This window comes from Ambystoma mexicanum, chromosome 10 (assembly GCF_040938575.1).
Source record: "Ambystoma mexicanum isolate Mex_15411 chromosome 10, UKY_AmexF1_1, whole genome shotgun sequence".
Classification (NCBI taxonomy): Eukaryota; Metazoa; Chordata; class Amphibia; order Caudata; family Ambystomatidae; genus Ambystoma; species Ambystoma mexicanum.
Window position 1 is genome coordinate 219,597,211 of NC_090932.1, and position 25,016 is coordinate 219,622,226.

The following is a 25,016-nucleotide window of genomic DNA, read 5'->3' on the forward strand; positions in this document are numbered from 1 at the left end:
AGTTTGTGTTCACATAAAAGGTTTAAGACTGCATTTGCATGTTCTTGATGAATCTGGGGGTCCTTGGAGTAAATCAGTATATCATCTAGGTACACGATGACAAAAAGGAACAGCATATCAGAGAAAACTTTATCCATGAATCGTTGAAAGACCGCAGGGCCGTCGGCGAGACCGAAGGGCATTACCAGATATTCAAAGTGGCCAAAAGGAGTTCTGAAGGCCGTCTTCCATTAATCACCTTCCTTTATTCAAATGAGATGGTAAGCAGGCCTAAGGTTGAGTTTAGTGAAGATGACAGCACCATAAACTGCCTCCAGGATGTCAGAAATGAGTGGTAGTGGATAGCTGTCTTTGAGGGTACATTGGTTGAGAGCACGTTAATCCAAACAGGGCCGAAGTTCTTTAGTGTCTTTCTTTGGAACGAAGAATAGGAAAGCACCGGCTGGAGATTTTGAAGGGCGGATGGCCCCATTTGCCAGGTTGGTATCCAGGTATTCTCATAGAGCCCTTTTTTCGGGTTCGGATAATATGAACATTCTCCCGAATAGAATCACTGCTGAGGCATCTGTGTCAATGGCGCAATCCTCAGGTCTGTGAGGTGGAAGAGCTTGAACAATGGCTGTTGAAAACACATCTGAGTATGTTTGATAGATCTCGGGTACTTGGATAATGTTGCACACACTTAAGGATGATTGCTTGTGGTTCTGGGAGTTCACTGGAAGGTTTTGCAATGTGTCCTGAGACAATCAGTGGGACATACACAATTCAGAACCTGGAAATAGGGATCCGGCTGCCCAGTTGATGTAAGGATTGTGCTTCTGAAGCCAGGGCATGCCTAGAACCATGGGGTAATGAGCAACCTTTATGATGTCAAATTAGAGCTTTTCTTGATGGTTGTTTATTGAGAGTAGTAATTCTTTGGTTTGGTGAGTAATGGGTCCTGAAGACAATGGTCTGCCGGCAATTCCTTCAATGGGTTGAATTACCTCTTTGGGCTCTCGATAGATGTTATGAGTGACAGCCCAGTCGTAGTCTATGAAAATACCCATGGCACCGGAGTCCACTAGATTCAGGATGGGAAAAGATTCTTTCTCAGTAGATGTCAAGGATGTCTGGAGAATCACTAAGGTGTTCTGTCCTGGAGTATTCAAGGAAGGAATGGATGTGGAGCAGGCATCTTTCTCCCGAAGCTGTGCTCTGCTTAGGATCGGGTGGTGGCGTTTCCCGAATGCCGGGGTGGTGCTATAGGGCATTCTCTCACAAGATGTTTATCAGAGGCACAGTAAATGCAAAGTCCGGTATTGATCCTACGGATCCTTTCTTGCAGAGAAATTGGTCCATGGAAGGCACCCAATTGCATACGTTCTGGATCTGAGGCACGTGTAGCGGGTGTTTCCTTGGAACAAGGGTATTCTGTAGTTGTTCTTGGGGATGTTGTTTTAGCATTTCTTTCTCTGCCTTTCTCTCCTGGACCCTGAAGTCTATCTGTAGGGAAAGGTCCATGAGGGCCTGGAAGGAACTCGGACGGGCTACTCTGGCTAGCTTGTCTTTTACCTCATCATTGAAACCCCTCCGGAATAGAGTGAAACTGGCTTCTTGAGACCAATCGGCTTCTTTAGCCATCTGCTTGAAGCGAGTCATGTAAGTGAGCATACCCTGACTCCCTTGCTGGAATTCAAGAAGTTTTTCTTGTGCACTGTAGACAGGTTCTCGTTGATCAAACATGGCCTTAAGGGCTTCCACAAACCCATCATAATTATCCAAGAGCGGGTCTCCCGAATTGACTAAGGGAGTCGCACATGTTAAGGCATTGCCCGTGAGGTGAGATATCATGAATCCAACCTTCGCTCGTGGCGTGGAAAAATAGTAGGGTTTGAAAGTGAAGTGCACTAGGCAGGAATCAAGGAAGGAACACAGGGACTTGGAAGATCCATCATATTGGTCCACTACACCCCCAACCAGGGTGCTTTCTTTGACCGCGGAATCCCGGAAAAGAACAAGCTGTTTTAAAGCTGCATTTTCGGCCTTGAGGTTTTGGACCTCTGTGGTTAATTCTTGCATACCTCTCATGAGGTCTTGAACTGCAGCTTCCATGTCTGCTTCTGTATCAGGTTTTTGGAGTCTCAATCTGTCACAAGCGTCTCTCTTTCTGACCTGTTTCTCCTTGCTTGTGGTCTTCTTGGATGTGACTTCCTTCTTCCTCACTGTCCGAGACTTGTACAGGTTGGAGCGCGAGTCTTCGGGTTCCAGCGTGGGTAACCGGATGCCTAAGCCAGAAAGCGTTCAGTATCCAGGAATGTTAGCCACGAATCCAGGAAGGAGGAGGGGCAAGTGTCCTATGCTCGGAGGAGGTTCGAGACACCTCGGCACGAGCGCAAGACGGGGTCCGGGATGTGGGATACAGCTAGCAGGTAAGGTAATAATCTGGAGAGGGGTTCCAGTAAGGGAGAAAAAAGGATAAGAACTGGAGATAGCATGGTTAACGGTCTCGAAACATATGTATAGCAACTCCAAGCAGTTGGTTGAGACACACAGAGCCGCGGGGGCGTGCCTGTTTTCTAGGAAGCAGAGTGTTGCACGCAAAAGCTAGAGCACAGTGTTTCCGGGCCGTCGGCCATCTTGGAGGAGTCACTGAGCTCATGCTGCGGTGCATCATGAACTACGAAGTCCAGAAGGGCCAAATTCGGTGGTTTATGACACTCATTTTATAAAATCGACTTGCAAAGTAAACACATCACATTTCCAAACCTGGCCATTTTTAAAACCAAAATATTACAGAAGGGCGTTACACAAAATGAGAATTATTCTAGCTTCATTCTCTCCATCATCAAGGGAAGTGTGTAAGTACCAGCATACAAACAATGTGATTTAATAGATTGAATCTAGATATTTCTTTTGTACTTTTAAGCTTTAAATATTTAAACAATGGCTTGTGAAATTGTCATTCATAAACGTGCAGAAAAACCTTTGACCTTTATACGAAAAGTTTTTGGTGTAAAACAAGCAGACTTTAAAATATGCTTGCCCAAGGCCTACAACATTTGGTCCGCTCTCTCTCCTGTCTACCATCCCTTCCACTCAAATGGCCTACAACGAGCTAAACAATGCCACCAGCATGCAAGAAGGCAGACCTCACAGAAGACAGCACAGTAATGAAAGAGATATTATATGATTTGACCAGGATCACTGTATCGTCTGCTGGCCAAGCCAGGATACAAGCATGAACACGTTGGTTCCACAGTCTAGAATTTGGATATTTATTCACCTCTTGGACTAATAGTTTAGGCTCATCTTTGGAGGGGATTGCCTAGGTTTTAGAACGCTGCATCTGAACAAACCAATTTCTAGACCTTCACTATATACGAATTACATGTTAGTTATTATAGCAACCCCTATCTGGTGCAGGAACGGTGCTGATAATAGCACCTCTTATGCTGCAAAACCAAGTACATATGCAAGTATGTTTATAAACTTCATACATATGAAAGGTTCAGTCAGCCTTGTGCTCTTTTAATCTTTCATATGAACACATATCTCTGTGATGAGTGCTTAGCTAACTTCTGAACCAATGTGGCACTCAATTTATCAATATGGATTTCAACTTTGGCTATTACACATGATCAACATAATTCCCACAGGAAGGAAAGAATGCTGCAGAAGGTGTACCATACGGAACACACAAACTGTGCATTCCACAGTGAACACAGAAAGCATTACATGATTAATTGATCAAGGCAGAATGTACTTGTCAAAACAGACAGGCAATAGGTTAAGCGCCTCAGCAGCATGCCATAAAATCTCCTGGCTTGTGCTATTTAAGTCTGGTGAGCAATGGAATCTTACTTCTTTAGATCAGGCACTCTGGTGGGGGCCCCCTCCAAGGTGGGGGCCCTGGGCAAGTGCCCCTTTTGCCCTCCCATAAAAACATCTCTGGGTGAAGGGACAGCGCATTGTGTTAATGGCCAGACTCAAAACCAGCTTTCAAAACTGTCATCTAGCCGCAAACCCCCTAAATTGAGACTGTTTCTGCCCCTATTCTTGGAACAACACCAGCAGGGAGACACCAGGGAGCACCAGGATGGCCCCACACACACGTCGCATCAGGCCTATTGCCTGGGGGCTTGAGGGCATCAAAGCAGCACTTGGCATGAGGCGGCATACATTCTTGCACCAGCCCTGCCAGTGTCCAGCACAGAGCAGGCACGCCCCGGGATTCCACAGCTGCTGCCAGGGAAGTCAGAGAAGAAAAAGGCTTTGTGAAGGAGATTGATGTTGACATGTTAATAAATGTCACTTGCTTTCAGAGCGGCCCCTGTTGATACGGATCTCCTGGGCTTTAATTGGCGACATGATGCCCGCGCCAGGCAGGCCATGGCCCCCGAGCTGATAGAATTAGGGATGCCTGTCTGCAAGGAACGGCCCTCGAGATTCCAAGAGATTACCAGACGACCTGTAAACTGCCCCTATTCTATCCCCGCGAGGCTGGATCTGGGCACTTGCGACACAGAGCGGTAGAACTTCGCAGATTAAAGTGATGTGTATGAACCAAGGGCTGCCAGTCGCCTGCAGGTTCAGGTTAGCATCGCAGAGGTCCGGCTGCGCCCGCTCATTCCTTCCGGGTCAATAAAACGAGTGCATTAAAAAGGTTAGAAGATCCATGCTTTTTTAGCTGGGAACGCTTCTTGCCCAACCACACTTCAGATCCTGTCAACAGTGCTAGAAATTGACTTTTTTTTACTGGGGTATCCCACCGGGCAGCAGGTCAGGTATTTTACTCACCCCAAAATCATTTGTCCCCTCAGAAAATTCATCATGAACTCCTGGAAAATAGCCCAGTTTCTTATAATGATGTAGGTACATTTTTAAAAAATGTCCTTCAATATTTCCTGTAGAGTGCACTATTAACAAGGGATTTCACACGGGCCCTGCTCAGACCCACAACTTGTCTTGTGGGGAAGTGTCGCCGCCGCTGAACCTAGTGACCACGGCCGGCTCTGCGGCATAGTTTAAACAAAACGCACTGCACCATTCCACAACAAAAGTGGAGTGGACATGGATTTCCGAGGATCTGTTGTGGAGCCAGATCCTGTAAGACATTTTTGCCCGGGATCCTGAAGATCCCGTCCAATGCCAGCACTGTCTGTAAGCCACACTTCAGGTTCTATCCCGAAGCACACCCTATTCACCTGCCTTTTGGCAAAGCCATTTTAGACGGATGGCTGTCACCCAAGAATGTCTCGCTGGCTTGCAGTGTTCCAGCTTCTCTCTTTTAATCCACTGCAAGCCTCCTAATTATGGATACAACTAACCACCCAATAAAGTCCTGCCGTTCTGAGCTTTGAGTCACGATCCGAACATATGTTGTTAAAATGAGTACCTTTATTTATTTATTTTATTTTTAATTTATTTGCATTTTTAAAGCGCTCACATAGCCCGGGGCATTGAGGCGCTGTTACAGGAATATGTCTTAGTTGCGTATTTATAACATGCTTAATATCCAGAGGTTTCTAAGCGCGGACCCGGGGATCCAACCTGTGTTGCTTCATGTCGTCTTGTTTCCAAGGCGAGCACGTTGGCGCTGAGCTTGTAATTTCCGAAAAGAGGTGCTAGGAATCAACAAGAATGTGGCCGCAGGGATCGCCTATAACAATGGGTGCCAAAAACAGTAGGTCTAGCTTCCTTTATTGCAGTGGTCTTCAAACGGGGGGCCTGAAGGATGTTTAGGGGGGTAAAGTGGCCGAGACCCTTTAAAACATGGATTACTGAATTTAATATAAAAAAGGATTAATGTGACTGTTTTTTTAATAGACAATATAAGCAGTAGACAATCTGCCTAGGGCCAGCAATGTCATTTTGGTGCTGCCAGGGGTAGCAACTGCCCTGTTCACCCTCTGCTACCCCTGGACAGGGACAGACTGGGAACCAAAAGTGATCCTGGACATTTTTTTCAAAGTGGACCCAGCGCCTGAGCCCAACCCTTCTATTAGGGTATTGGCAGTATCCCTCGAGAAAATGTTGAATAAAATTAGTCAACATTAGTGCATTTAAAGTATGTTATAAATGCTTTTTTAAAGTATTTTTTTTAAAAAGTTCATGATCTCACAAAGTAGATCTTCAATGATAGACAGACAAACCACGAGTGCAATATCAGTGTCAATAAAAGTAAGAAACATATCCAGGGCATCAGAGGTCATTGAAATAAAATCACAAGAACAACGAAAGAGAGCAAACAAGTAAAAAGCGTGATGCGGGCATTCGCCTCTGTCAGTGCAGGAGAGGGGACTGAGGGCGAGGCTACCAGAGTGTGATAGCACCCCTAGAGCACCAAGAGGCGGACTTCTCAGAGCTCCACAAGCTGCCGTAAACATTCCAAGTACCCGTCACCTTGCCTGACAGAGCCCGGGACCATAATGGACCAATCAGTTTGCTTGAAATCAACGCTGCTCTAGAAATGTAGTCTAAATACATGGAAATACATGGAACTCTGGGGCATATGTTCCTTTCATATTCCATCATTGCTCGGATGGAGTTCAGGTTCTTTTTTGCAGCTCAATCAATGCTCCTACACTGTGTGTGTATTTTCCTGCACACCAGCTGGAGTGTTTCACATCTCATTAGCGCAACGCAGTGTTTTGATATGTCATACAGTATCGAATGCAGTGCCTGTAACTGCAAAGCACAAGCACACGTGTGAAAACGAAAAGTAGGCCTCGTGCGGCTCCGTGGGTCCGCCGCAATAGCGTATCATTTTAAAGGAAGTGATGCATAACATGCAAATTAATATAATTGCGTTTTTTGTGAAAGAAAACATCCACTTAGGAAATCGCGGTGGCTTCGGAGGTCAACAGCAGCTGAGTCTCTGGGTTACAGTGAACGGTGGTCACTGGTCACACTTCTGAAGGTCAGAGGTTATGGCTTGTGGGCAATTAAACGTGTAAATAGCAGAAGCAAGCCCAGGCAGCCTACACTACTGCCAAGTTAAACGTCCACATGACCACCAACTAAGGTGAACTTAGAAACACAAGGTGCGTCAAACAGACCTTTTCCGACCCAGGTACACCTTTAAAAAAACTTTCATTGACCAAAACTACGTAATAAAAATCATGCTTAAGCTTGGCAGTGTGGTAAGCTTTCTGCAGTGAAAATGTGGCACAAGCGAAACGTGCAATATTATGTTATAAACTCTTCTCATGCTCAGCCTGGGCACGGTATTATGCTTAATGCTGTGATAATGTGGCACAGAGGTGAACTATTGCGTAATGCAGTTCGTGCTCATGCTGGGAGCAGTATTATGCTTCATGCTGTGGCAATGTGGCATGAACTTGAATATTATGCTATTCAATGTAAGCTCAGGCTGTGTGCAGTATTATGCTTTATACAGTGGAAATGTGGCCCAACTTATTAGGCTTTCCGTGGTAATGATGTGGCATGAAGCTGAAATAGTATGCAATGCAGCTCATGCTCAGGCTGGCGGTATTAGGCTTTCCGTGGTAATGATGTGGCATGAAGCTGAAATAGTATGCAATGCAGCTCATGCTCAGGCTGGCGGTATTAGGCTTTCCGTGGTAATGATGTGGCATGAAGCTGAAATAGTATGCAATGCAGCTCATGCTCAGGCTGGCGGTATTAGGCTTTCCGTGGTAATGATGTGGCATGAAGCTGAAATAGTATGCAATGCAGCTCATGCTCAGGCTGGCGGTATTAGGCTTTCCGTGGTAATGATGTGGCATGAAGCTGAAATAGTATGCAATGCAGCTCATGCTCAGGCTGGCGGTATTAGGCTTTCCGTGGTAATGATGTGGCATGAAGCTGAAATAGTATGCAATGCAGCTCATGCTCAGGCTGGCGGTATTAGGCTTTCCGTGGTAATGATGTGGCATGAAGCTGAAATAGTATGCAATGCAGCTCATGCTCAGGCTGGCGGTATTAGGCTTTCCGTGGTAATGATGTGGCATGAAGCTGAAATAGTATGCAATGCAGCTCATGCTCAGGCTGGCGGTATTAGGCTTTCCGTGGTAATGATGTGGCATGAAGCTGAAATAGTATGCAATGCAGCTCATGCTCAGGCTGGCGGTATTAGGCTTTCCGTGGTAATGATGTGGCATGAAGCTGAAATAGTATGCAATGCAGCTCATGCTCAGGCTGGCGGTATTAGGCTTTCCGTGGTAATGATGTGGCATGAAGCTGAAATAGTATGCAATGCAGCTCATGCTCAGGCTGGCGGTATTAGGCTTTCCGTGGTAATGATGTGGCATGAAGCTGAAATAGTATGCAATGCAGCTCATGCTCAGGCTGGCGGTATTAGGCTTTCCGTGGTAATGATGTGGCATGAAGCTGAAATAGTATGCAATGCAGCTCATGCTCAGGCTGGCGGTATTAGGCTTTCCGTGGTAATGATGTGGCATGAAGCTGAAATAGTATGCAATGCAGCTCATGCTCAGGCTGGCGGTATTAGGCTTTCCGTGGTAATGATGTGGCATGAAGCTGAAATAGTATGCAATGCAGCTCATGCTCAGGCTGGCGGTATTAGGCTTTCCGTGGTAATGATGTGGCATGAAGCTGAAATAGTATGCAATGCAGCTCATGCTCAGGCTGGCGGTATTAGGCTTTCCGTGGTAATGATGTGGCATGAAGCTGAAATAGTATGCAATGCAACTCAAGCTCAGGCTGGCGGTATTAGGCTTTCCGTGGTAATGATGTGGCATGAAGCTGAAATAGTATGCAATGCAGCTCATGCTCAGGCTGGGCACACTATTTCGCGTTAAGCAGTGTTAATTTGGCACGAGGGTGACAAGTGTGATAAAACTCCTGCTCGGGTTGGGTGCAGTATTATGCTTTATCCAGTCTTAATGTGGCAGAAAGGTGAACTGTGTAACTCAACTGCTGCTCAGGCTCTGTGCAGTCGCACGCGTTCTGCTGTGGTAGTACAGCACTAAGGTGAAGGATTGTGCAATACAAGTCATGCAGAAGGCTTAACTGCTGAGCTGTTTTGCAAACTCGCCCCAAAGCTATCAACCTTAGGGATATTCAGGATTACAGTCGGGATCTGGGTGAATTTAGGATCAGGGAATCCAATTACACGTCAGTGCGTTCAAGCAGATCTTTTTTATGGAGTTGTGGAGCTATAGATCACTAATGGGCTGATTTAGCAGTGGTGGAGACCCTCTGGCAGGTAGACTATTTTCTGAATGTTTTTTAGACGGAGCCCCCCTGTGTGCCTCTATTAATTTCAGGCCAATTCCAGCAGAAAACTCTAATTAGGGAGACCTCAGTGAGACCGTTTGGCATGTTATGCAGTCAGCATGAGGGCACTTCCGTCCATTCCATGGGGCTTGGAAAGGAAGCCAATGTGCAAACCCACCCACTCCCAGGAGAGCAAACTGAATTCAGGGAGAGTGCCACCACCAGATCACGAGCATCTGCACACCCTCATCTCCCCAAGAACTGCACCATTAACAGCCTCTATGAGCCTCACCATCAGACTTGATTCACTATAGCGCTTAGAAGCAGTCAGAATCTGGCATGAAGTGCTACTTAATTGAATACAATGAAGTGCTACTTGGATTGGAAAAGCATAGACATGTGCTTCTTCCGCACCATTCTTCTTAACCCCCACCGCCCATTTCCAGCTTCACTCATTCCCGCACTCCCTGACCCGGTTAATCAAAGCAGTCCAACTCTTATACTGCCCTGGTATTAATCCTCCATTAAAAGCCTGATTGCACTCCCCAGCACAAGTCATCGACCAACATCTCTGCATTCTCTCGCAGCTCAGTGCTACCAGACCCTATTAGCCTTCATGCACAACCATCTGCCTTAGCACAGGTTCCTCATTTACACCCTTAAAGCGTAACATATCATGCCTGACTCATTCCCCCATTAGCCACCTCCCTGCAGCCCTCGCTTACTCATAACCGCCCCCCAGTACCAACCTCTATTAACCCACCTCCAGTGCTGATGCGCCACTGACAGCCTTCGTTAGACCCCTTCTCACCTTATTCTCACTGCACGGCTCCCAGTGAAGAGATGTTCACCTTATTCCCAGTGTACACCTCCCAGTGATGCTCAAGATGGGGGCAAGGTTATGCTTTATGCTGGTTTTAGTGTACTGTGTAATTCAACTGATGCACAGGCTGGGTGCAGGGGATATGCTTTCTGCCGTGCTAGTACGTTGCAAATGTGAAGGATACTGTAATTAAATTCAGTGTCCGGCTGGGGGCAGGCTGGGTGCAGTGGTATCTCCCTCCTCTCTGGCAGGTAGTAGAGGAGCATTGCTAATTCTGCAGAAGCATCTCCAATCCCAGGTCAGATTCACAGTCCCTTACAAGCTGTTACTACCCCCTGCTCCCTGCAACATGCTCATCACATAACAGCAGGAACAAAATGATGTGTGTGGGGAGGGAGCAGTGGCGCAGAGGACTATAGGCCGATTCTGTGCAACCCTCTCACCATGTACACTCATTTTCCGTACTTAAGGAGCCCTCCAGCCTCTTTTCTTTGCAGATGGGGAGCAGATGCAAGTGGATCTTGGTCACCTGGCCTAAGCCCCGCCCACCGGTGCCTTCCTGGTTGCTGCTCTTTTTCCCCACTTAGCAAACCCTGCCCAGCTGGTGCCTTCTTGGCTGCCGGTCTTTTTCCCTGCTTAAGGAGCGCTCCAGCCTCTTTTTACTTTGCAGATGGGGAGCAGCTGCAAGTGGATCTTGGTCACCTGGCCTAAGCCCCACCCACCTCGTGCCTTCCTGGTTGCCTCTGTTTTTCCCCACTCAGCAAGCCCCGCCCACCTGGTGTCTTCCTGGTTGCCACTCTTTTCCCTACTTAAGGAGCCCTCCAGCCTCTTTTCCCTTGCATATGGGGAGCAGGTGCAAGTGGATCTTGGTCACCTGGCCTAAGCACCACCCACCTGATGCCTTCCTGGTTGCTGGTCTTTTTCCCTGCTTAAGGAGCGCTCTAGCCTCTTTTTACTTTGCAGATGGAGAGCAGCTGCAAGTGGATCTTGGTCACCTGGCCTAAGTCCCACCCACCTGGTGCCTTCCTGGTTGCCGCTCTTTTTCCCTACTTAAGGAGCCCTCCAGCCTCTTTTCCTTTGCATATGGGGAGCAGGTGCAAGTGGATCTTGGTCACCCGGCCTAAGCACCACCCACCTTCTTAGCCCTGCCTCTTCCTTCCTGCTCTTAACTCTTAGATCAAGGGTGTCTCTCACCTGGGCGTCTGAAGCGAAGGGCAGACAAAGAAAAGGGCAATTCCTGTTTGCACCTGTTCGGAACAGGAGTTTCAGAGCCCGAACTTCTGCTCAGACAGCAGGTAAGTATTCACCAACATGTGTTTACTCCCTCTGTCCTCACAGGCCATCCCCACCCCTCTGGTCCCTCCATGATGTTCTCTTGTGCCCCCGCTTCTTGCACACAGGTGTTGCCTGTTTTGCTTGATTCTTCTACCCTGCCCCCCCCACTCCAGTCTACTTCTGCTGGAGTATGTCCCGATACATTCAGGTTTCACCATCACCGTCTTGTGGCAAATGCTGGATTTGACTTTTATGGACTTCATTGATTCACGGTGCGTCATCCTTTCTCATGGTGGCCCTGTATCATGCTGTTCCCATATTCATCATGTATCCAGGCTTACAAAATTATGTGTTACTACGGACTTCTAGAATTGTATTTGTTCTCCCCTCTTGCTTCCCCACTATTTTTGTCTGCTCATGCTCTGTTCTCTCCTCCCCTTACTTTCTTCTATGCACTTACTCTATCAGAATTGTCCCTGGACCTGGTATGATAGCAACATCGTCAGTCTCCTCCCCACACCCCACTTGTCCCCCCCCTCCAGCACTATCTGAAATGTTGCCAGGCCTAGTATGATAGTCGCTTGTTTTGTTCCTCCCCTCCCTTTCTGCACCCCTCTCCCTTACCATTTGTTTTCTCCGGCTCTACAAGAAATTTCGTCAGGCCTAGTATGTTAGTCGCCTGTCTGTTTCCATTTCCTTCACACTCTCCCCCTCCCTTCCTGATCTATGTCTTAGCTCTTGCACTATCTAAAATGTCGTCAGGCCGAGTACAATAATTAATTTCACATCCTTACTGTTCATGGCCTTTAAGAATGTCATTGTATTTTCCCTTGTTCCCTCCCTTGCCTTGAAGCGCTTTGAAACACATTGTGTATAGGTGCTATATAAATAAACTATCATATCAAATCATATGCTATGACCTAAGAGAGAGGGCAGGTTCATATCCTTCCTGTGTATTGTAAGCATTTGATCTAGGGTTACACGATCCCGACGGAGCCTGCTGTTCCCTCATATAGCTCTATAGGCCCCAACACGTCCTACAGACCATGTTGCTCACCTCTGGCTGTCACACATGTGGATACACCGACAAAAGCATATGAATCCAATAATAAAAGAAGTAGCTCTGCAGTCATCTCTCGTGTGTAAGGCCTGGCCTGAGCAGAGCTGAGAAGAGAAGCAACTGAGCTGCGGCTCCTCAGTCAGATTGAGCCGTGTTCATAAGTGCTGTACCTCAAGGCTGTGACAATGACAGGAGTCCTGAGGAATGCTGATTTGCACCTGAGACGTAGTTTCCTCAACTGATGGGCCAGGCTAATGCCAGCACAATAATGCCCCATGACAAATTATCAGACCTAGTTGTGCCTCGCAAGGGCTGTATGTCACTGGGTTGTGGGGGCTGAGGAGGTGGGGTGGTAGGGCTTTGCCAAGCTGGTTTGCTAGCAGCAGTATTGCATTGGCATAGGAAGTCAGCTGCTGTGGAGGCTACCGGCTTTACCACTCTTACCGCTCCGCTCCCCACCCCATGTGTGTCCTGCTGAGTGAGATTCTATGCTGCCTGCCACCATCAACTAACCCTGCCAGGTTCAAGCCTTCCTCCACCAGATGTGCAATTAGGCACAAGATAAGAGGACCTAATTTGCATGCGGCGTGATCCACCCATGCAAGTGGAATTTTCAGAGAAGACACTTCTACCGGCCCTAACATTCCCACCCACCGAACTATCCCAGTCCTCCACACTCCATCGCAGCCACTCTGAGCTCTTCTCCAGCAAGCCTTAAAACCCTCTCCCACCGTGACCGCTGAGCAATCTATTCGCAGTCGATTCGCACCTGTAATCATGCTAATCAGTCAATTGCCAGCGCGCACCAGTCCAGGCCCTAGCACCCCTGTCCACTGACCAATCTATCCCTCTCCTGCAGCGGCTGGAGGAATGGGAATAGACTATTGGGTGGGGGTGTTAGTGATGGATCTCACTGGCATTTCACTCCAGCTGCTGCAAGCTCCCTCCAGGCCCCCCAACACACCCCAAGCCCTGTGGGGTCCACTAAGCAAGCTAATATATTTGCAGTTTTGCACCTGAAAAAATCATAAATCAGTGAAGAAATGCCTGAGCAGTGAGTATGCAGCCCAGGATGCTCACCTCATCAGTCGTCGTAGTACCCAGTCAGCACAGCAGCACCTAGGTCGACCGTCACTGGCTGCACAGCCTGCACCTGTGCAATGTGTGCATGAGATGGGAGCACACCAGTCAGCAGAGAGTCTGTCTGTGGGGCATGCGCGGTTCCCCAGTTTGGGTGTTGCCCATGAACCTCAAAAAATGTGCAGGCCCTGGGCAAAGAAACACAGCACCAGTGTGATGCGAACCATCCAAGCTGGTGTGGATGTTGGGTCAGGATTTATGTATCTTTCTGCCACGACCCCAAAGAGTCTCTATGTCCCACAGTCTACAGGGGAAAGTCCTGGTGTCCCGGTGAGCCAGTCCAGCACTGCCCCCAACCAGTCCTTGCGACCCCAGAGCCACTGGACAAAGAGGCAGTGCCAAGAGGAGATATCTGTGTTACACCTGAAAAGGGTGGTTGTAAATGCAGCTAAATGTGCAACCGTTCTTTTTTCACCTGGAATAACAGGGATGCAGGAAAAACCATGAAGCTGCCATCACCAAGAGGTTGGCAGTCCATAAGTGAAGAATGCGTGAATGGTTGGATACAGAGGCAGGGCTGTCTGTGCAGCTCATACCTCGTACTGTAACAACAGGGAGGGTAGGGGGAGAGGTCTAGCAAGCTGGGAATGGGTAAGAGCAGCGGCAGTACTCAGTGACAGCAAAGCATTAACACACATCTCCTTAGGGTTTCTCATTGTCTGCTTTGCAATCCAGTGAGCCACTGTGCCTCTGATGAGAGGGATGTGACCTAGTGGCTTCTGGCACCAATCCTGCCTGGGCACCTTGTGATCTGACCCAGATCTGCAGACCTGCATCATAGGCACACTGTAGATAGATGCAAGGTGAGATAACTCATTTACACGAAGTTGCCCTCCGCCTTTGAAGTAAACCATCTGTTGCTTCCTCAAGCAAAATAAATGTATATTTAGTAGGATAGCTCAGGGGAAACACACTTGCTTTGGGAACAAAAGGAGGCAGTGCAACATGGGTTCAGTTCCTTTTCCAGTGCTTAGAAGATGCAGGAGGGTGGCATTAAGCAAGGTATAAAGGACCAAATAAAGTAATAAATTGGGCCTTTGATAGGTGTGATGTCATGGAGCTACTGCTGCTGTTTACATTTTAAAATAAATAAAAAAACTGCAATTACTATGACCTGCAACACATCTGTCCCCTCTATCTGCATTCTAACAAAAGAAAACTGTGGGTTCTAACCAAATAAGCAAAACAGAAAGGTGATGGCTGGAAGGCTTCAAATCATTCATTACCACTGGCTCAGCTCTAGGCAACCCTCCAGACCATCGTTTTTCAGCCTACCAAGCCACTACAGAAGAGGAAAGACCCGTTGTAAATCATGGTTGGTCCAAACCCAAAAGGGGCAGTCCATGCTGAACTGCTAGGTCAAATCCCTTCTGCGCAAGACCACACGCATCCCCAGACATTTTCCAGCCTCATTGGGCTTCATGAATGAGGAGTTGCCTAGGTCTCTAGGCCCAACAGGCTTTTCTAGGGGTGATGTCATGGAGCTGCTGCTTATATTTTAAAATAAATTATCCTACAGTTATTATGAACTGCAACACATCCTTCCCCTCTATCTCCTATGTAACAAAAGAAACGGTCCCTTACTTACCGAATAAACAAAACAGAAAGGTGATGGCTGGAAGGTTTCAAACCATTCATAACCACTGGCATATCGCTGGGCAATCTCCAGATCATTGTTTTTTCTGGTTGGACTCATGTTGGTCAGTTGTTGTTTCCAGTCTGTGGCCAGGCACTTGGCATGCACTGGATGTCTGCACCCTGTGATTGAGGCCTCTTCGAGATGCTCTGACTGTTTATAGTTTAGCCTGTGAGATAGTTTAGCCTCACTTCGCTCAGGCCTACCAAAGGTTGGGTTTATGGGCTGTTAAACGCCCTTCCCGCCCTGGCGGCAGGAAGTGATATTTATTTTAAAAGATGCATGTTTACTGCCAAGTGCTGCTTCAGATAAACAGTAATAATATTATACCTCCATCCTGTTGCACTGCTCTGCTGGTACCACTGACTGGAACATATCCATAGTGCTGTGTGGGTGGAGGCAGTGTGGGATGTATTGACCCACTTTTGCTCTGCTATGCTGCATCACTCTGTTATGGTGGTGCCAGAAACAGCAAAATGGCTGCAAAACCCTTGTATGCGCCAAAACCCCTGAAAATCGCACTTTTCAACGCACAAAAAGATGGCTACCCTATCTGCCACGCATGTTATCAGTGGTGGAGTAGAGCTCTCACTACTGAAATGTGTCACTGGGCTCCACAACAATTGAAAGTGGAGTACAGAAGGAAAAAGCAGTGCTTTGCTAAACGAAACTCCAAATATTGCTTTAAATAACTTTTGCTGCTGAAACTTCAGAATGCAGGTACAGAACACCTTCCAAATGTTTAAAATTATCGTTGGGTGCTACAATTCACTTAGTTCAAGGAATCACTGTGAACTTACAAGGTCCTGAAAGGCTAAGAGCCCAAAGAGATCTCCACAGCAAAAGTGGCCTGCCTGTGGATCTGTAAAAAAATCTCTGTGCAACAGAGGGCTACTGGTGATGACAGCTGTCAGGGGCCTGCCAGATTAAACTTTAACATGTTATAAACTGAAAGTCAAATGTTTTCAATATAAGAGGCCTGTTACTGATAGTAACCCATATTGTAGTTGTTTTTGATCCCATAGGTTTAAAATCTTGAATGAGAATTCTATCTGTTATTTGATACAACCAGTTTGTTTTGTGCAAAAGAAAAGCCAAAAGAATTTAACAATTAAATTAAACCTGGCTGAGCTGCAAGAACTGGAAAAGCAGTTTTTTTTTCCTCCTGGAAAGAGGGCCTTCCACTCAGCTGAAACTCACAGGGAGGTGCCAATTGCTGGGTAGCCCAGTACTAAACAATAGACATCCTCCAACCCAGGAAACTGGAAGTGAGAAGGGGGTTGCAAATGGCCTCCAGAAGGAAGAAGCCAGGAGGAGCATGCTCCCGGACTGCAGGGAGACAAAAAGGCGGACCCAAGCAACCATTTGTTGCTGAACATGAACAAAGAACACTTTTTAAAAGACTTATAACTTGCTAGTCAAAATGGTGAAAAATACAAAAATGACAGAGTTGTTCATTTAATTTCTGGCTGCACGGGTGAAGAGGCACCAGAACTGTGTGACATGTTCTGGACAGCAATGGCAAGATATGTGATTTTACTCAAAATGTACTACTGTTAGAATTGTGAAAATGTATAGGCATATCCCTATTTTAAACACGCACAGTTGTGGAAATTTGCTTAAAAACTGGTTATTGTGTTCATAGTGAAAAGGGCAACATTTGGTAGAAAGCGGAGACAAGATCCCACAGCTGCAGGGTTTTGAGGAATAGCTGCTATGTAAAATATGCAAACTGTGTATGTGATCTTTTATAGAGGTTGCAAATGCGTAAATATGTATTTTGCCAAAATTAGACTTTGTGTTCCAGTGGCTAGGGGTGGATTCTCAGCATCATAACATTACACCATAAAGATGACACCCTGTTTCTCTCCTCCTATCAAGGCAGAGTGTAGACTCTGACCCAATTACCTTTCACAGGGGCAAGCTCAGCTCAGCAGGCCCATACACCCCTTTGTGATGTAATTTTAAGGCAGAAATAGAGACAGCAGAGGGCACATAGGGACACAGAGGTCCACTCACTCTCCCGATGCTGGCGGAGCGCCCTGCTGCTGAAATCTACATCTTCCTTGTTCTAGACTCCAGAAACTTGGCAAAGCAAAGGCCTATTGCATAACTGAACCATTCTCAGCTAGGCCTCAAATTCTAGAACAGAACCCCAAAAGCCTACTGCTTGCCTGCTAAATTAAAAGCTCATCAGAACCAAGAAGGGCAGATCCCGTGCTGTGCTGTGCCGTGCTGTGACCAGAGCGCCTTGCTGACCCTGTCCAGTCCGATGTGCCCAGCTGTCAGTCCCTGATAGATCCGATTCAATGGTCCAGAATCCTGACAGTCCAGAATCCTGTCGGTCCAGAATCCTGACGGTCCAAAATCTTAAGTCCATTTGTTGTGTGAGTATTGACAGGAAGCTAGAAACTGTTGATTCCCGTGCACTATCTTGTCCCCTCCTAACCTCTGAACTATCCTTACTTCCATAGTCAGTAATATTGTCTAAATCCGTAGTGAAATCTTATTCTGTCTATCTGTAAACGCATCCCTTTTCCTAGTCATTTGTCAACTTTGATCTATTAATTTCATTTGAGTGACCAGCCTAGCGCTCCAAGGTGGACAACGAGGAACCAGGACTGAGTCATGAATCACTCCTGACTCTTACCTGTGCCGTCCTGGTGGCTTAACTTGGATGCTCTAGTCCATAGTCAATATTTTTCAATAGATTTTAAAACTGAAGCCTCTTTCCATTCTCGCGCCCATCTCGCAAAAACAACCTTTACTAAAACCACTATAACGCCCCCAGTTTTTGTGATAGAAACGACATTTCAACTTCTATTTGTAGCTAACATCTGTAGCTATCCATTTCAAAGCAGTGGGGTTCTCCCGTTATCGCGAATATCACACACTGAAAAGTTTGCCGCAAATGTTCATTTTGAGAAATTTTGACACGTGTAAAATAGATTTAAACTGCTTCTGACTTGGATTTTCAGATTGCTAATGATTTCTGCTGATTAAATCATTGCTTATGCTTATGTGCAACTGTTCAAAGCAGCTCCCATACGGATTTACAACAATTTAAGCTTTTTTCCTCACATTTAGAGTTATTGCTTAGCCACTTTAAAAGTCATTCTACAGTTGAAAAGCCCACTTTGTTTTTCTCTTTCTGTGGAAAGGTGAAGGGGGAAGTGAGACACTGTGATCTGTACTATTTCTGAATACCTGCTATCTCCTCACATGTATTTAAATCTACTTATTGGTGGGTTGAGGAGTATTGCAGGGGGAACCTCTAACCATTGTGCTATCTGATCTGAAACCTACACAAAAGTATTATTTTCTGTGCTGCATTTGTTTTGCTCATTACTTAGTCCTAGTGTATTAAAGATATCATTATGTGTTAAGTCACCCCATTGGTGATTGTTGTTTACCTATTAAAATATATATTGTGATTTTGATCTTAAATAAGTAAATAAATAATACCTTTTACAAACCAGCCTGATTTCTGGTCCAGCGTGACCTGGGGTATTCTTAAAGAAGGGGTGTGATACGAGTGGTACATCTTTCAAATAATTGAATCTATATATCAAATAAGTTTTTCCATTATGCTGAACACTAGGCCGAGAGCAGCGTGTATCGCCTGATTGAAATCCTTAACAGCAGGGTGGCTGTCTCCAATGTGTCAGCAGTTTCATACTTTTTATAGGGAATATTTTCACTCCCAATTAATTTTTATTGAGATAATTTGCGTGTTTTTAGGGAGTAAAAGTGCCTGGTGTATTGCTTAACAGAAGGCCACTATAGCCCTATTAAATGGGTACCCCCTCAACTTCATCCGACAAATATGATTTACGTTATATCGCATGTGCCTAACCCATAGGAGCGAATGTTGAAGAGCCCCTCTGACAACATGCACCCTTGTAAATAATCAGAGGCCAGCATGAGAGAATTTCTTGAAAATTCCTAGACTTAAACAACAGAGGCCGACGACAAAACCTCTACTGCTTTGGCCTCTATCTACTGGAACGATTTACCCACAACTCTCCTAAACAAAATTCTTGCGATTGCAACAAGCACTCAAGAGGCCGCCACCAGGAGAGAATTTCTTGAAAATTCCTAAACCTGAACAACAGAAGCAAGGTGACAAAACCTATGCTAATGGTGCCTCTACGTACTGGAACGACTTACCCTAAATGCTCCTAAAGGAGATTCTTGAGATTCCAAAAGACACTCAAGATATCGCCTTCCCTGGACCCAAAGAGATGAACCACTGAGTGCTGGAGCCTCGCGCAGGCCTCCTGGTCCACTGCTATCATGATATGATATGATATGACATTTATAACGCGCCTATACGCAAGTGTTTCATGTTTCTGATGTGCAATTGAGAACCTTGGTCCTTCACATTTTCTAAGAGTCACTTTTTGGGTAAACCTTTGTCGCTGTTTCCCTTTGAGAAATGATCTTTATTGACGTGGAGCGAAAACCTGTTCCATATTCCTGGTCGCTCAACACAGAGCACTGAGCCATGCCGGTCTCACTCATCCTTACTCTGCCTGTCGTAGTTAAGTGTGAGAAGTTCTTCCTAAACATGATCAAGAATTTATCTAGACCATGTTTTGACGCTTTGTAACTTTTTGAAGAGGGTTTCTTTCTCTTTCTATATACAGTATTTCGGAACCGTTTGTCCCATAAAAGCACAATAGAATACTACACAGCATATACATGTCATAAGTTTTCACTGCATAACACTTCCTCAATATTTTGAAGTTAAACATTTCAAAAGTTAAAAACCTCCAACAATACACTTTCTACATATTGAAAATGATAATAACTGATCCTAATCTACAAACCATCTTACAAAATAGAGGAATTCATATAATTAATTATACTTAAATGTCTTTGCTCATTCCTTTCGTTTAGGGAAACTAAGTCCACATCTGAAAAAGCACAAAAACACAAAATAAACTTTCTCAAAATCATTTCTTAACATAAAAGTCATCCTGCATATGGAAGTCATTTACATTTGAATTCCTAAAATGCACATTATATATAATCTAAGACATCTACTTCCTATTTGCGTTCCACATTAAAATGCATTATACATAAAATGTGATATCCTCAAGTTTTTAAAGTTCTATTTTGTTTATCATATAACTAGTGTGAACGTCTGTGTACATAGGCCAAAGTGCAGGTTTTCATTAACACAGTAGGACCACTATCTATCCTAAGGCAAAAGCTCCCTCAAGAGGTGACAACAGACAAAGCTAGGCAAATTGGCATTGTATATATATATCTAAAGGAGCAGCTCCCTCTAGCGGTGACAACAGGTGATGACTGCATCGGACAAACATACAGGACAAACATACATTTGGCCGTTTATTATATTGTTAGATTAGATTATACAGAACTAAGTAGTTTAAGTCTAGCTTTGCTTGAAAGAATGTAAGCTAAAACATCTTGGTAACTAGCTTTATCCTTCACAATCTCAACAGGTGCACCACTTATTCAAATTCCTCCTGTCATGATGCCAAGATGTTCAATAATTTTCTTTCCCTTTGCTAAAGTACACATAGGGTCTTATTATAAATTCCCCGGTCCAGAAAAAATGCTGTTAATTCCGGCGCCAAAATTCTTTTCAGACCGGGGAAGCACATGTTTGCCGGTGGGGGCAGTGATTTACCGGCAGGCCTGACCTGCCGGTAGATCAGGCCACTACCAGCAAATAAATGCTGGAATCACTGGCACCGGTACTACCAGTGCCAGTAATTCCAGCAATCCCATCCACGCAGTCCTATAGAATGGGAATTTACTGGCATCTCCACTGCCCCCAATATCCTGGTTATGCCGGGATATCGGGCGGCAGAAACGGTAAGGCAGTTTTGGCAGTATCTTGCTGGAATTACTGATGGGATACCGGCTAAACTGTAATGAAGATCATAGAGTAATCATGCAAAGACCTTGTACCTGGAACAGTAAAAAGCAGAAATAAGAAATGAAAATGCTGGATGACATTGTGACATAAGATATGGATTGTGTTAGACTTCCCTATATTTATATAAGCTCTGCAGAAAAATAGGAAGTGCAAAAATGTTTCTATGTCCTGTGGCAGATCAGAAGAAGAGCACAGACAATGTGAGGACATTTTGACTATATTTTTATTAATGATAAAAATAATGTTTTTCTTTCCCTATCACTATGGGGTGTTCCCTAATAGGATTACTAACTAAGGTACTTGTAAATTGTGAATCAATTTCCAAAAGAATCAGTCCCTGTCCAAAAATAACCTAACTGACCCTACCCCTAATATAATCAACTATCATCAGGAGAATGACTACCTTCTGCTGGTGGCTGTGCGTTTGAACTATGGTTCTCTTATGTTAAAATTCTGGTCAATATACAATCTGTAAATAGTTTCTTGTTATGCTCTGTATTAGTTTGTGTAATTCCCTTGTGGAATTGGTAATCTTGCTCTCCTCTTGCATAGGGTTTTTTTCTTGCTCTTGTAGGCCTCCTTCTCTCTTTCTTTGAAGGCTCTAAATGTTCTTGTATAAGATGTGTCCTAGGGATCCCTCAGGGCTTTACTACACAAGTGTCTCTCTCTGTTATGTCCCACCCTTTGTTTCATGGCTATTGTGTGATTTTACCCTTTTCCCAGGGTAGTAATATTCCAACCCTATGCCTTTCACCCGCCGTGATTTCTGTGCTTCCTTTCATCACATTAACACAGTTTGAGGTTATTAGCTAGCTTTCGGCTCTTTTGACATGGGTACTGGGGTGAGTTTCCCTGAGGCTATAATGATTCCCTTTTGGCTTCCCGGGATCCCTGTTCTCCATATCACCTTCTGTGTTGTAGGGGAACATCTCCGGTGGCTGTAGGTACTGGGAATCTGCTTCTTCCTTCCGTTTGCTTCTAGGATTGTTTTCAGCAACGTCTCCTTCATACGCATTCCTGTTTCCTTCTCAGCATTTTGATACTGTTACGGGTAATACATTCAGGAGATGCTTCCTCCCTCTGGTGGTGTCAGCGTCATTGAAAGGGCATCCTACCAGTCACGATTCTTCTGTGGTCAGGCCAACACCAAGCACTCCATTCCAGACTTCCTGGCTTTCTGCTCCTCGTACTCGCTGGGCAACCAGCATTTCCTGCTCCATCTCGGAGCCATCCAGCTCTTTGCATGCTCAGCGGTCTACATCAGGTCTACTTACTTCAGGTACTCACAGGGGTCCTCCGCTCTCTGTCTCAGCCCTCCGCTTTCTCTCGTCTTCTCTCTGGTGTGTCATACCTTTCAACAAACTCAGCACAGTCCATTGGAGAGTTTGATTTAAAGGGACAGTTTAATCGACTTATTGGTAACGGTATATTTTGACTTTATCTCTATTCCAGTCATGGCGCTTATAGTGATTTGGTGTATTAGATATTTCCATATGTCATCAAATGGAGGGCATCGGGGAGTTCCTCTTGGGAGTGGGAGTTATTGTCCCCAAGAGAGGAGTCTCTCCCAGTGAGATCTCACTTGCCACAACCCATAGGAAGGGTGTTGCAAAGCAGGCTCACCTCTCTAGCCTCAAACGGGATCTCCTTCCAGGGAAGAAGGGAGGAATCCCCTATATTTATCACAGTCCCACTCACAGAAATAACATAAAATGTAATCTTTAGTTTTGCTGAAGCTTCTACACGTATTGAATTTGAATTGTTCAAATGTAGTACCCGTAAGTAACTTTCTAGATTTAGCATTTGGGTAAAACTCAAATATGATTGTGGACCTTCATTGTTTTGATGTTAGCACTAATGCCAAGTTAGTCTCTTTCTGTAATGGATGATTGTATCTTATTTTGCTTGACCATTCAGTTAAGTTCTTATAATTTTCTTACATATAGCCGGGTCCCGTTTGGCATGTTCCTCTATAAACATGAATTGTGTTACATTCTTACATTCGTTTAGAGCATAACTAAGCCATGTAATCAACAGGGTAGTATTTATTTTATTAATAGCAATTAAAAATGGATGCATCACTGAAGCTCTAGAATTCAGTGTCCAGGGATAAAGACGCCTGGGAAATGGCTACCAGGTGGTGACATTTACCAAAAATGCACCCTCCATAAAATCAATCACTTTCCCCAAATATTCGAGGATTGGAGTTTATAATTTAAAATGATACCACTCATAGAATATTTGGGGAAAGTATTTTAGGGGACAGGAAAAAACAGTTGCCAACCTGGCGACAATACCAAGGTGTCATTATTACATGAACCTAGGATTCATCAAACGTGTAATGTTAAAGAGATAATCTGGCTCTTAATGCGATCTTCCAGATTAGGCAAACCCAACTCTTTATTAATGGTATTTGTAGGGGCTGGTAAGGGAAGTCCTGGCATTTTACGGCAAAACTGATTTTCTTGCATCTGTGGGACTCCCAAACCCCCAAACATCAGCCCACATGAAGTGCCACTAATATGACTTAACCTCATGTTTTCTAAATATAAAATCACTTGGTTGCATTTTATACAATTACAGAAATTAGAAATACCTCAATTAGCTTGAATAATCCTCAATTCCAACATTTTATAGTGATCCTTCCCATTTAATGTTTCATGAAATTTCACATTCGGATACTTATAAGAAGTCTTCAGATTTCAGATCGATTAACTTATTTTCTGTCCAAAATTTAAAATTGGAATTCTACTTGTCTTCGCATTATTGCAAATGCTACAACTACTCACTTATCCACATTAATTTGTAAACCCAGTTTGGTCACATATTTAGTGGAACCACTAACTCATTTCTGTAAGCCATTTGTGGTTTGGGCGAGCAAAACTAGGTTTTCACTGTGCAGGGCACACTCTGGATGTTCTGATCTCCTCAGACCTTCCACTTTCTTTCCCTCTTACCACTCCTCTCTCCTGGAGTGACCACTTTCCCCTTTCCTCCCAGCTCACCCTCTCTACCTCTCAGGCCAAGCCAACTCCATCACTGCCACCCACCTTCTCGGTCATCCGACCCATTACGTGTGTGTCAGTCGAGGTTTTCGCCGCCACTTTCACATCCCCCTCCCCCTTTGGATGACTCACACCTTGACACAGCCCTCTCCATGCTCCACTCTGCTATCTCTCTCTGATACTCTTGATGTACTTGCCCCTGTCTTGAGGATCCACCTGAAGCCCAAGGCCAAGTGTAACTCCTGGCATGACTCAGACCTCGTCACCCTCAAACGCAAGTGCAGGGTGGCTGAGAGGAAATGGCGTGTGTCATGTACATCCTCTGACAAACTGGTCTGCCACATGCTCCAGAGAGGCAATACCACTCTCTGTCCTCACCAAGAAGAGAGCTCACATTCAAGCCTGCGTCTCTTCGGCATCTAACATCTCAGATGAACTCTTTAAAATCTGCAAGGAACTGGCCAATCCTGCTGCAGTATCTACCTCTCCTGTCCCTTCCCAGGTCCTCTGCTCAGCACTGGCTTCTCACTTCATCTCTAAAACTCAGGACATCCTGGCCTCTCTTTCCTCCACTCCCCTTCTTCCCTCTACTCCCTGCTCTTCCTTCGGCCCTTCTTCGGCCACCCCGTCCCTCCTTCTCTTCCTTTCCCCTCTTTTCCCCAGACGATGTTTCTAGACAAGTCCGATCTATGAAAGCCTTGTCAAAACAGTTACATCCCTGTTCCTCCAAAACCATCAAGGACCACATTGACTCCCTGGCTCCTGCTCTGGCAGACATCTGCAACCACTCCTTCGCAACTGGAGTCTTCCCTTCCCCCCTGAAACACTCCTTGTGCACCCTCTTCTTAAAAAACCCTCTGCCGACCCACCCTGCCCAATCTCCATCACTCCCTTCCTGGGCAAACTCTTAGAAAAGCTGGCCATCTCCCAGCTCAATCTTCACACTGAATCTGTTGGCTGTCTCCATGATCATCGGTCTG